The 14,433-nt window shown below is 45.0% G+C and overlaps 1 protein-coding gene across 1 annotated transcript in view; it reads left to right on the top strand.

Moving 5' to 3' along the window:
- GFOD2 (glucose-fructose oxidoreductase domain containing 2) overlaps positions 1-14,433 on the top strand; it is a 54,642-nt gene that overhangs the window by 26,746 nt on the left and 13,463 nt on the right. The window lies entirely within an intron of this gene.

Raw genomic sequence — 14,433 nt, 5'->3', positions numbered from 1 at the left:
CTGGGGCACCTGGCATTGGCCACTGTCGGTAGACAGATACTGGGCTAGATGGACCTTTGGTCTGACCCGGTACGGCTGTTCTTATGCTCTTATGTTCTTATCCAGGGGTTGAGCTGGGCCTAGTTGCTGCGGGCTCTTATGGCACTGCACATACAAATGGAAAGCCTGGAGAGTGTCTCTTGTTGCTCTCTCTGCTGGCACCTGGCAGCATGGTATATGAGGAGGAATCCTCCTGACTGAAATACAGAGGGGACAAAGGCTGAGCGAAGATAAGGGTGGAAGAAGTGGATTAGGACAAAAACTCAGGAGGTGGGGGCTGAGAGCTGGTGGGGAGAGGGAGAGATACTGGGACTGGCTGCACAAGGAGACTGGGATCTGGTTGCATAGGCAATTTGAGTTCACCAACTTCCTAACCTTTGATTTCTTGACCTTAATGTGTTTTATACAGAGTGGTGAGTGCCTATATATAGTCTTGTAAATCTAAAGTTTGACTTCTTGTTGACTCTTAATAGAGATCAAAGTGAATGGGTTTATAGGATTGGGGAATATGTCGTGCTGTATCAGCTAGGATAATCCTTTATTCTCTGCCTATTAAATAGATTTTTGTGCTAAAGTAACTTGCTTTTGAAGTCTACATCTCATGCTAACCCTTCTAAGATGTCAGTCAGATGTTTGGGGACGTGATCTTTGGGTTTTGTCTTCACGTTGTTGTTAGACTTGTATTGAGTGCTTTATTACTGCTAGTCCTAGGTCCCAAGGAACTACTGCGATGGGAAGTTTAATGTACACGTGAGAATTCATTGCTTGAAATATGTTAAAATCTCTTCTAAATGCTGTTTAAATGGCGACTGTTTCACTTGCTATGATACCCTCTGCCGGTTACACGTGAAGTGAGATGAATTTATGTGATTGAACCTTTTCTGGTAAACTAAGCTGAACATGAGACAAATGTAGGTTGTTAATAAAACTCCCATTCCTCAAAGGTAAGGAAACATGAAATGGCATCACTCCAATCAAAGGAGGTGAAGAAAATGAAGTTGAGACAAGTGTTTATGCAGTTAATGGAAAAGTGAAAAGAGAGGGACTGATGGCTTTTAAGAGTCCAACAAATAAACTCTGGAACAGCAGAGGATTATTTACTTTTCATTTATTTCTATTTTTCCTGAAGTGGTCTCATCTAAAGACTGTCTGATGCGGCCGTTTCAGTCAATAGATAATTACTAGTTCTCCTGTCTTTCAGCTTTTTCTAAATTTGTCTAGGTAGGATGTTCCTTAAACACATTTCTGGTGGGACCAAATTCCAGAGACATGCCTATACTACCACGAATGTTCTTCCTTGGTCCAGAATTTTGGAGGAACACCTGTTATATGATGGGCTCAGAGATGGCAAGTATGCCTGCTAGGATATCAGCATTAAAATAGCAATCATTACATCTAGAGCCTTTTTGCAAGGGAATTGAATGTGGCTGGGGCATACTTGTGCTTTACCAGCCGAGAGATCAGGGAACTGAGAATGGCTAGACTGCTGTGCAATGAAAGCCAGTCTCACAATGTCAGGTGTTTGGCCATGGGAGGAGGCAGTGGTGCCAGGTGCCACTAATATTACTTTATATCCCAAAAGATCTAAAGCCACATCATAAAATGTCTCTCATGTTGCCCACAACTGAAATGCAGCCACCTCTTGATAGAATGCATCAGTTTAAGGTAGAAAGCAAAAATAAACACATCTAACTGAAATGGCTTGGGATGGGAACTTAGGGAGGCATAATATTAGAAAAACCCAAATTAGATTTTGTTCAGGACACCTACCCTACCCTATCCTTTAAAGAGTTGATTTATAGAGTAGATAAAGAGGGAGCCATTCAGCTGCTCTCTCTTGGCTTAGGTGGGTTTGTACTTATTTGAAAGATAAGAGAGATCTTTGTGATGTATGCTTTGTTTGTCAGTCTGGCTTTGTGGGATAATGTATTACAAATGCATTACATGTATGTTTGTCTTGAGGTAGACAGAAAAGGGCTCAGTCACTGTTTTTGCATTTTTTCGATAATTCACCTTTGTCGTTCCTGGAGCAGGTGTCCTGTGATGTTGACCAAGTATATTACTGTTACCATTTGCGTACAGCTTTTCCATCTCCTTATCGCAAGCAGTGGGAGGATTTTTCTGTTTCAGAGCTTGTGTAAACAGGAAGTAGCAAAATGAAGGAAAGCATTTTGGACTGAGTTTATCACATTCCTGCAGAGACAGAGTTGTCACACGTTGGCAGTACTTCAAAACAGACGGGATTTCTTGAGGTTTGAAACATAGCTGGTCATTTTATTATGATTATGTCTGAAACTGAAATTTGCTCAGTCCCTACCAAATGCGCATACTTTTAGTTATTGATTATACATCTCCATGAGGTATATCCACATGCACTTCACTTCACACTGCTCGGAACTATTGATGAGCCTGTGGACTAAATCATGCTAAGATTCTTTAAAATTTCCTGTTATAGACATTTTCATGTTGGATAAGTAGCAGTACTGGTGGTGATGGGGTTAACATTGTAATTTAAATGTTTGGAGGCAGGAGGGGCAAACTGAAGTGAATCTGGTATTTTGAGAAGTGCTGGACAGACAGTTCTGGAAACTGCAGCCATGTCAGTTAATCACTGAATAGGTGCGTCAAGGATGGTGGTCATAGGGTTGCAGAATATTTGTAGTATAATCTTCCTGCAACTCAGCTGCCAGTGTGCACAAGCCCTGACCTTAAAGGGACCACCGCACTCAGGAGCAAGAGGGGGAATTTATTTTGTATAGCCCTGAGCGGGGCTGGCTGCAGGTTTTCTGTTTGTTTTTGGGGGTGAATCCAAGTAAAATTCTTTGAAATCTGCTGATGAAAAGCACTGTATAAAAGCTAGGTCTTTTGATTATTGCCTAGCCATAGCATATCTGAGGTAGCATATCCACTGCAAGCCTCAGTGAGAACCACAACTGTCTAAATGACCGTTAATGCCCACCGACAAACATTTATTTTTCTGTTTAAAAAACTAGCAAATTAAATAGCAAAAAACTTCATTACCACAGATTTAAGGTTGCCCAGTGATGGCTCATGCCCTTCCAAAACATCAAGTTCAGCAAAATCAACCTTCGGCGAACCAGGAAATACAGAGCTAAGGTAAATGCCCACATAGTTAACTCTGCCTGCCTGGTGCAGGCAATAGCCACTAGTAATTCTCTATCACTGTGTTAGATGTAGCTGTTGGATGGTGAAGGAATAAGTTGGAGCAGCTTGGAAGAGCTGTGATTGTGATACGAGGAGATCTGGGTTTGAGTTGTCCCCCCTTTGTGTGTTATCAGAGGGAAAAGGTTTGTATGTACCTTGAGGTTCCAGTCTGCATCATTTCAGTACAGAATTATGTAGGTTGTGTCAATAGCAGGGCACTGGGGTGGTCTTGCCATAGGTATCCTCAGTAGTGAGGTGATATCAGAGAGCAGTCTGTGGCTTTAATGCTGGGCAGGGGAAATTACAGGTTTAGGGGGTATCCTGAGGTCTAGTGTAAAGGGGTTGTAAAAGGGTACGACGTGGCTGTTAAATTTTACAAGTGTGGTATTTGATCGAGGGAGCAGCTCTCTGTTCGAGCATAGGGCAAGTGCAGGTCATGCCTGTCCGTTACAGTGAAAAGGCAAAGTGGGAGTGTGTGTGTTTTATGGGCATATTGGGGCATTGCTTGAAGAGGGTAGTGTTCAGGTGCATGGGCATTTACCTTAACTGTGTAGCCCCCGGTTTTCAGATGGTTGAGTTCTGCTGAACTTGCCATTCTGGAAGGACATGCGCTATCACCGGGCATCCTTAACTCTGGGTAAACAACTTTTCTTGCAATTTACTATGAAAGATAACTTGGGTGTAGTATCACCATAGAGATGCTACAATTGTCAGGACCCTGTATGTAACAGTTATTCTGCTGTGCAAATGCCCATATAATTTACCATTTTGCCTAAACCTCTTTGCCACACAATCTACAAAAATAACGCCTTCCAGTTCCTTGACTTGTCCACCCATTTCACTTTCCTTCCTGTATGTTTTTACCACAAGGGGGAGTTCAGTGCTTTTCCAGAAGTGCGGCCATTAAAGGACAGAGCATGAGACAGAGAGAGATCCTGGATGGTTCAGAACAGCAAGAACCATCTCCTAGAGCGCATGTACACAGGGCAGTTTACCAGTTACACCGGTATAACTGCCCTTGTGGACAATCCTATTCCAGAACAGATAGCTTTTTTGATTTAGCTTAAACCTCTGCCAAAGTGACACAAACTGAACAGAAAAAAGACACTCTTATGTTGGAATAAGAGTGTCCAAGTGAAAGTTATACTGGTATAACTATAGCAGTTTAAATTCACACCTTATTTATACCAGTATAAGTTTCCTGTGTAGACAAGCCCCTAGAGGCAGGGAGAGAAGGGCTGAAGTAGTATGTGGGGAGAGACGTCTGAGAGAGAGTACTTATTTAGGGCTCCCTGACCCAGAGTAGGGTGACTAGATGTCCCGATTTTATAGGAACAACCCTGATATTTGGGGCTTTTTTTATATATAGATGCCTATTACCCCCCACTCCTGTCCTGATTTTTCACACTTGCTATCTGGTCACCCTGACCCACAGAGGCACAGCCGTGGGGCTTAGCGCATGGCTGCTGGGTTCGCTTTCATACAATTCTTATGCAGCTTTGAAGCCTTGCCCAGAACAGCCAGGTATAGCTCCTAAGGCCTGCCAGAGTAGTGAAGTACTCTGGATAGCAAGTAACGCTTTCTGCAAGCCTCCCCTGCTCCTCCCAAGGTAGTGCTTGCACTCTTACTACCTCTCATGCCACTGTGTGGCCCCTGCTCCACTAGTTAGTCATAGAATCATAGACTTTAAGGTCAGAAGGGACCACTATGATCATCTAGTCTGACCTCCTGCACAATGCAGGCCACAGAATCTCACCCACCCACTCACTCCTGTATCAAACCTGTGTCTGAGCCATTGAAGTCCTCAAATCATGGTTTAAAGACTTCAAGGTGCAGAGAATCTTCCAGCAAGTGACTCGTGCCCCATGCTGCAGAGGAAGGCGAAAACCCCCCAGGGTTTCTGCCAATCTGCCCTGGACGAAAATTCTTTCCCAATCCCAAATCTGGCAATCAGCTAAACCCTGAGCATGTGGGCAAGACTCACCAGCCAGACACCCAGGAAAGAATTCTCTGTAGTAACTCAGATCCCACCTCATCTAACATCCCATTGGGCATATTTACCGCTAGTAAAGACGAATTAATTGCCAAAATTAGGCTATCCAATTATACCATCCCCTCCATAAACTTCTCAAGCTTAGTCTTGAAGCCAGATATGTCTTTTGCCCCCACTACTCCCCTTGGAAGGCTGTTCCAGAACTTCACTCCTCAATGGTTAGAAACCTTCATCTAATTTCAAGTCTAAACTTCCTGATAGCCAGTTTATATTCATTTGTTCTTTTGTCCACATTGGTACTGAGCTTAAATAATTCCTCTCCCTCCCTGGTATTTATCCCTCTGATATATTTATAGAGAGCAATCAGATCTCCCCTCAGCCTTCTTTTGGTTAGGCTAAACAAGCCAAGCTCTTTGAGTCTCCTTTCATAAGACAGGTTTTCCATTCCTCGGATCATCCTAGTAGCCTTTCTCTGCATCTGTTCCAGTTTGAATTCATCCTTCTTAAACATGGGAGAGCAGAACTGCACACAGTATTCCAGATGAGGTCTCACCAGTGCCTTCTATAACGGTACTAACACCTCCTTATCTTTGCTGGAAATACCTCGCCTGATGCATCCCAAGACCGCATTAGCTTTTTTCACGGCCATATCACATTGGCGGCTCATACCCATCCTGTGATCAACCAATACTCCGAGGTCCTTCTCCTCCTCTGTTACTTCCACCTGATGCCTCCCCATCTTATAACAATAGTTCTTGTTCTTAATCCCTAAATGCATGATCTTGCACTTTTCACTATTAAATTTCATCCTATTACTATTACTCCAGTTTACAAGGTCATCCAGATCTTCCTGTAGGATATCCCTGTCCTTCTCTGTATTGGCAATACCTCCCAGCTTTGTGTCTTCTGCAAACTTTATTAGCACATTCCCACTTTTTGTGCCAAGGTCAGTAATAAAAAGATTAAATAAGATTGGTCCCAAAACCGATCCCTGAGGAACTCCACTAGTAACCTCCCTCCAGCCTGACAGTTCACCTTTCAGTATGACCCATTGTAGTCTCCCCTTTAGCTGGTTCCTTATCCACCTTTCAGTTTTCATATTGATCCCCATCTTTTCCAATTTAACTAATTCCCCATGTGGAACTGTATCAAATGCCTTACTGAAATCGAGGTAAATTATATCACTGCATTTCCTTTGTCTAAAAAATCTGTTACTTTCTCAAAGAAGGAGATCAGGTTGGTTTGGCACGGTCTACCTTTTGTAAAACCATGTTGTATTTTGTCCCAATTACCATTGACCTCAAAGTCCTTGACTACTTGTTCCTCCAAATTTTTTTCCAAGACCTTGCATACTACAGATGTCAAACTGACAGGCCTGTAGTTGCCCGGATCACTTGTTTTTCCTTTCTAAAAGATAGGAACTGTGTTAGCAATTCTCCAGTCATACAGTACAACCCCTGAGTTTACAGATTCATTAAAAATTATTGCTAATGGGCCATGCCTAGTTTATCCTTAACCTCCATTCCATCCTCATTGTTTAGCAGTCCCACTTCTTCTTTCTTTGTTTTCTTCTTATTTATCTGGCTATAGAACCTTTTACTATTGGTTTTAATTCCCTTTGCAAGGTCCAACTCTACATGGCTTTTGGTCTTTCTCACTTCATCCCTACATGTTCTGACCTCAATAAGGTAGCTTTCCTTGCTGATCTCTCCCATCTTCCACTCCTTGTAGGCTTTCTGCTTTTTCTTCATCACCTCTCTGAGATGCTTGCTCATCCAGCTTGATCTACAACTCCTTCCTATGAATTTTTTCCCCTTTCTTGGGATGCAGGTTTCTGATAGTTTCTGCAACTTTGACTTGAAGTAATTCCAGGCTTCCTCCACCTTTAGATCCCCAAGTTCTTCAGTCCAGTCCACTTCCCTAACTAATTTCCTTAATTCTTTAAAGTTAGCCCTTTTGAAATAAAAAACCCTAGTCCCAGATCTATTTTTGTTTATCCTTCCATCTAGTTTGAACTGAATTAGCTCATGATCACTCGAGCCAAGGTTATCCCCTACAACCATGTCTTCTATGAGGTCCTCACTACTCACCAAAACCAAATCTAAAATGGCACCCCCTCTTGTTGGAATCCATCAGCTATCGCATCTAGGAAAATCTGAGCCCTATTATTGTTACTAGCACTTGTCCTCCAGTCTATATCAGGGAAGTTAGTCTCCCATGAACACACAATTCCCATTAGTATTTACTTCATTAAAAACATTAAAAAGGTCTCTATCCATATCCAAATCAGATCCCAGCGGTCTATAGCACACCCCAAGCACTATCTCAGGGGAGGCTCTAGTAGCTTTCTTCCCCGATATATTTGCCCAGACAGATTCTTATCCATTCCATCCCTTCTTATTTCTTTACAGTCTACTTCATCATCGATGTACAATGCTACTCCACCACCTTTGCCTTTATTTCTGTCTTTCCTAAACAGCACATACCCTGCAATACCTGTACTCCAGTCACGACTACTATTCTACCGTTTTTCTGTTATCCCTATAATATTCGGTTTCGCTTCCTGCACCAGTAACTCTAGTTCCTCCATTTTCTTACCTAGGCTCCTAACATTGGTGTACAAACATCTTAATTCTTGCTGTTTGGTTTCACTCACTTTCTTTACCCGATTAGGCCCAGACGTTCTACCGCCAGTATCACCTATTAGAATTGTATCTACAGTACTCTTCCTCCTTATGCCCATTCTCCTACCCACGATGGTATCCTTTCTTGCTTCGTTGTCTTCCCTCTCAATGTTAAAATCTGGCATGGCGATTACCTGGACATCTCCCCCAAATTCCTAGTTTAAAGCTCTCTTAATCAGTTGTGCCAGCCTCCATCCTAGAAGTCTATTTCCCTCCCTACTCAGGTGAAGTCCGTCCTGAGAGAACAGTCCTCTGTCCATGAATGCCTCCCAGTGGCCGTACATCCCAAAACCCTCCTTATAGCACCCCTGCCTGAGCCATCTGTTGATCTCCATAATCTTGTCACACCTTTGTTGCCCTTCTCTAGGAACAGGCAGAATCCCACTGAAGATCACCTGAGCCTCGATTTCCTTAAGTGTCTTCCCCAGCCTGTCATAGTCTCCCTTGATACGTTCCAGCGAGAATCTAGCCGTATCATTCATTCCCACATGAAGGATAATCAGCGGATTCTTTCCCGCTCCCGTTAGTCACCCCAAAGAGGCTCCTTCCTCTCTGCTCCCTCTGCTATAGAGCGCACAAATAATTTACTTCAGTATGGCATATTTTGTATAACTATTTCCTCACCACTGATGGTTATCTAGTCAGTAAAGTTACCAAGTAATTCAGTTTGCTTTAGGACTCGATGCAGCTCTGCCAAGTAGATTGGAGTCCCTTGCCTAGTAATTTGGGCCTAATGTACCGTACCAAAATTCCTGTAAAGAGGGTGCATAATAACCAGTGCTACATCTACTAACCTGCTCATTTCAATTTGTTGGAGACTTGACATGCAGATTTGTGGGGTGAATGCAGTCTCCCTTCTTATGCAGCCAGAGAAGGTTTGAAAGTTTACACTGTGTATCTTGTTTCTGTAGTTTAGAAATGGGATTTTTCTAGATCTCTTTCACCTCTTCTAATCATACCTGGTTGTTACGCGAGCTCTCTCACTATTATGAAATTCTTTAAAATCAACCATGGGAAAAAATCTGTCTAAAAACCCAGTACAGATTCATTACATGCTGCAGATTGATAAGCAGTGAAATGTCAACAGAATTAGTGTTTACTGCCTGATTCTGCACCCCTTACATAGCAGTGCCAAAACTTCCATTGACATCAGTGGTGCAGGGTAATATCCTTAGTTCTGATGTACATACTGCATTGATCTCTGCACTGAACCTGGCTGACTGCTAAATGACAAATAGAATGGAGAGATAACTAGTGTTCATTCATCGCCCAGTGTTCGGGTCATTCACCTCTTTAGTGCAATCAGCAGATTCTGGGAATCCACTAAAGGAGTGGATTATTGAAATTAGCAAATTTAAAAACAATCAACTTTTGTCCTTTTAAAAAGTGTGCAAGCACTTTAGTTTACTATAAAGTAAAATGGCTGAAAGGTGAAACCTTGGAGATAAGAGCTCAGAATGGACATATGCTGGTTGACTTGCCTTGTAACCCTAGATCACTTGGGTGAGTTGCTGTAACATTCCATTAATTTTGTTTTACTTTAATTGCTTTTTTAGTCTGCCCAGGAGGCATTTTTTATAGCAGCTTTCCAGATTTTCATGATCTCACAGGAAGAGGTTATGGGATTAATTTCTTAGAAAGTGTTCCTTATATTGGGTTTGTTTTGGATAAACTAACAATGTCAAATTAATTGACTAAGTAAAAGGTAGAGTAGAGCACACTTTTAAAACACCTCAAGTCTTGTAAAATTACACTATCCCATGTGTGTAGGGTGACATCACTCCTAAAGTGGTGTTAAACGTCTGTTGGAAGAGTTCTAGATGACAACATACAATTGCATTTTAATATTTGCAATACACTCCCATTATTATGCAATATAAATTGCCTTTACACTAGTGAGAGTGTGTAATGAGTCAAGGCAAAAAGAGCACTGCCATAACTTGAAAAGGAATCTGGTGTAGCTGTCCTGATGATAATATGCGTTGGAACTTTTTGGAGGGATTTTTATTTTTTTTTTAAAGAGACCAGTCATATTAGCCTACAGCCCCTTTTGCACTGTTTCAATCTGCAGAGTACTTTGTAAGGAACATCCTCTCACAGGCCCACCTGCCTTCTTGGCTCCCTGATCACCCACATATTTTGGTTTTCAAAAAATTTCATTCTCCGGCCACTGCTCAAGAACTACTGCTCTAACACTGTGTTCAGAACATTTGAATAGGTGCTGTCTTTATGGGAACATGAATAAAAGTCTTCCCTGAAATTTAGTTATACATCTTCTCACTTAGATCACATTTGTAAAGCCCTGGAGTGTGCTATATAATTACAAAGCATTGAGCAAAACAGTAAGCCTGATTTTGAATGAAATTTTGCACTGTCTCGGATGTAGGTGTTAACTAGGAGGATGTATTGTTTTGAACACTTTACATTCACCTTGAATTTTTTTACCTGTAATTTGATGTTTCTTTTGCATTCAGGGAATCATGTGGCTGATTGATTGAAATCTGAATTTGATTGTCAGTGTCTGCTTCATGTTTCAGACATGGTGTGAATTCAGTCGCTGTTGATCTTTTTGGAAATAGTAAAACACATCAGGCCATATTTGAACTTGTGACCTAGAGGTGAAAGACTCCATATCACTGTGACAGTGTCGTGGTAACTGCACCTGTATCCCCCCCTTCGTGGTCCCTCAAGGGCACCCACTTAAGGTTTCAGGCTCCCCGCTGGTAGCTCTCTTAGGCCTTGCCTACGCTGGCAAGTTTCTGCGCAGTAAAGCAGCTTTGAGCGCTGTAACTCCCGAGGTGTTCACACTGCCAAGCCACTGAGTGTGCAGAAACTGCACAGCTGCAGCGCTGTAAAAAACCACCCAACGAGAGGCGTAGAGCTTTCTGCGCCAGGGCTACAGCACTGCGGTGCCAGTGTAGACACCCTGGTCGATTACAGCGCTGCGATTGACCTCCGGAAGGTGTCCCACAATGCCTGTTCTCGCCTCTCTGGTCATTGGTTTGAACACTACTGCCCTGCCCTTAGGTCACCAACTGAGAGCCCCACCCCTTAAGTTCCTTGGGAATATTTAAAGACCCTTCCTATTTGCTCGGTGATGTGTGCAGTGGTCTCAGTGCATCTTTCCAAGTGACCATGCCTGTTCCACGCAGCAGGCAATCCCCCGCCCTTGGAGCAATGCTGAGCTGCTGGACCTCATCAGCATTTGGGGGGAGGAGGCCGTCCAGTCCCAGCTGCGCTCCAGCCATAGGAATTATGATACCTATGGACAGATTTCACGATGCATGACAGAAAGGGGCCACACTGCCCCTGCAGTGCAGGGTCAAAGTGAAGGAGCTGCAGAATGCTTACCACAAAGCATGGGAGGCAAACCACTGCTCCAGTGCTGCACCCACGAGCTGCTGGTTCTACAAAGACCTGGATGCGATATTCGGTGGTGACCCCATCTCCTCTGCGAAGGCCACTGTGTGTACTTTGGGGGCTTGCATGCAGGTCACGAGTGGACCGAGCCAGAAGAGGAAATCTTGGAGGAGGATGTGGAGGAGGAGGGGGAACCAGAGGCAGGATGATCAGAGATGCATGCAGCCAGGAGCTCTTCTCTAACCTGGAGGAGGCTAGCCAGTACAGCTGTCGGAGCTTGGCGAAGTGCAAACAGGAACGGAGGCCCTGGTAAATGGCTTTTATTTTGGGAATTGCAGAAGCGAGTTGTTGGGGGCAGGAGGGTTGCAGAAAGCAGGCTTGTGTCTGTATGAAGCATGTACCACCACATGCCTAGTCTGAGCGGTGGAACAGGCTGTTGATTGACTCCCTCACTTCCCAGTCACCTCCCTCAGAGATCTCCACGAAACGCTCATGGAGATACTGGGCAATCCGCTGCCGCAGGCTCTTTGGCAGAGGTGCTTTGTTTCTTGCCCCATTAACCGTAACTTTCCTGCGCCACTTTGCTGTGATGGGGGGGTGGGGGGACACCGTTGCTGCACACAGGCGAGCTGCATTAGGGGCCAGGATGGAAGCCTGTGTGCAGCAATGATGTCCCCCCCCCTTGATTCTCTGCTCACCCTCAGCAGCGAGATATCTTCCATAATGAGCACAGCTTGTGGAAAGTGTGGGGACAGTAATGAACGAACACACACACACACACACACACAAAATATTGTCCTGGAACACTGATTTCCCCTGCGGTTACTCACCATGGGGGTCTTGTGGCTCATGTGTGCTTGCCTGGAGTCAGCCGGTTAGTGACAGGTATGTGAATAGTGGCTGTGTTTTAAATCACTGAATCAGTGTTCTGTGTGTTGCAAACAAGACTGCTTCTGTAAAATGCTGCATTTTGGCTTCACAGAGATGACCTTGGGAGCCCAGCCTTCCTCTTTGTTATTGCTGGCTGAACGGCTGCGTAGAATTAGAAAGTGGCCATGGAGAACTAACTGCCTGGTGTCATGATGCACTCCACAGCCAAAAAACAAGAATTGAAGGAGTGGCAGGACAGCGAGAAGAGGGACTGAAAGGAGAACGTGGCACACCAGAACAAGGCCACGGAGCGGGTCTTAAACGTCACGGAGCACCGAGCAGACATGCTCCAGGCGCTCCTAGCACCGCAAACCGAGCGCCTCTGCGCCCTCCCTCCCTTGCAGCCGCTGTCACAAAACTCTTTCCCATGCGCCCCCCAGACACTGCCAGCGCACTCTTATCAACCTCCTGGCTCCGGTCTGTACCTGCTGCATTCCACTCCTGCCCCGTCACAGTCCAGCCCTGGGGACTCCCGGTACCCACTGCACTCAACACCCGTCCCTCTGTAGTTTGGCCCTGCTGAAGTACAGTACCCGCTGCACTGTACTCCAAAGGACAAGGTTGCATGTGGTACCTGGACATACACACATCTTTAACTGTCCCAAGACCCCCCCTCCTCCTGGGACCCTCCCACCCATTTCCCCCACACTGCTGATGTGGTTGTTTGTTTGTTTCGCTCCTCAGTTTGTTGCTTTTTAATAAAAGAATTGTTTTGGTTTGAAAGCAATCTTTATTCCATTCATTGAAAGCAAACGGAGCCCTACAAAGCAACAGGCAATTTTCTTAAATCGTCTGCACCAATCACAATCACCTCCTAGCATTACAAGCACTGCACTCCCGAGCATAGCAACAAATATTAGTGGCTTTCAGCTTTAAATTGCTGCCTCAAGGCATCTCTGATCCTTATTGCCCCATGCTGCGCCCCTCTAATAGCCCTGGTCTTTGTCTGTTAAAACTCAGCCTGCAGGCACTAAGCCTCAGCGGTCCAGCTCTGAGTGAAGCTTTCACCCTTCCCTTCACAAATATTATGGCGCCAACTGCACCCGGCTATAAGCATAGGAATATTGTCATCGGCCAGGTCCAACCTCCCATATTGGCAGTGCCAGTGAGCCTTTAAATGGCCAAAAGCACATTTGCAGTCATTCTGCACTTGCTCAGCCTGTTGTTCAACTGCTTCTTGCTGCTGTCAAGTTGCCCTGTGTATGGCTTCATAAGCCATGGCATTAAGGGGTAGGCAGGGTCTCCCAGGATCACAATGGGCATTTCGACTTCCCCTACGATGATCATGTGGTCCAGGAAGAAATTCCCTGCTTGAAGCTTCCCGAACAGGACAATGTTCCGGAAGATGCGTGTGTCATGCACCTTTCCGGACCAGCCTGCGTTAATGTCTGTGAGAAACAGACGGTGATCCACAAGCGCCTGGAGAACCGTTGAGAAATTCCCCTTCCGATTAATGTACTCGGAGGCTAGGTGGTTTGGTGCCAGAATTGGAATATGCGTGCCTTCTGTCCCCGCTCAGCAGATAGGGAAGCCCATTTGTGCAAAGCCATCCACAGTGTCATGCATGTTGCCCAGAGTCACGGTCTTTCAGAGCAGGATGCGATTAATGGCCCCGCACACTTCCATCAACAAACGTCCGACGGTTGACTTTCCCACTCCGAACTGGTTAGCGACCGATCGGTAGCTGTCTGGAGTAGCCAGCTTCCACAGTGCAATCACCACACGCTTCTCCAGCGACAGGGCAGCTCTCATTCTCATGTCCTTGCGCCGCAGGGCTGGGGCGAGCTCATCACACCGTCCCATGAATGTGGCTTTCCTCATCCGAAAGTTCTGCCGCCTCTGCTCATCATCCCAGATGTGCATGACCATGTGACCCCACCACTCAGTGCTTATTTCCTGAGCCCAAAAGCAGCGTTCCACTGTGGTCAGCACCTCCGTGAATGCCACAAGCAATCTCATGTCATAGCTACTCCGCATGGCGAGATGAATGTCAAACTCCTTTTGCCTTTGTAGTTTAAGGAACAACTCCACTGCCACTCGTGATGTTAGTGAGACCAAGCAGCATATTGGTCAACAGTGTGGGAGTTGTTCCTGAAGACCGAAGAGGCAGAGCACGCAGTACACAAACCACTGAAAGATGGCGCCAAATGCAGACGGAAGCCCAGGGATTGCTGGGCATTGGGACAGGACCCAGGATGCCCCATGACCCCCTCCACCTTCACACAACTCTTAGTGGCAGAAGAGGAAGAGATGCTCTGTGGG

Source organism: Mauremys mutica, chromosome 14, assembly GCF_020497125.1.
Source record: "Mauremys mutica isolate MM-2020 ecotype Southern chromosome 14, ASM2049712v1, whole genome shotgun sequence".
NCBI lineage: Eukaryota > Metazoa > Chordata > Testudines > Geoemydidae > Mauremys > Mauremys mutica.
This window is presented reverse-complemented; position numbering and strand designations above follow the sequence as displayed.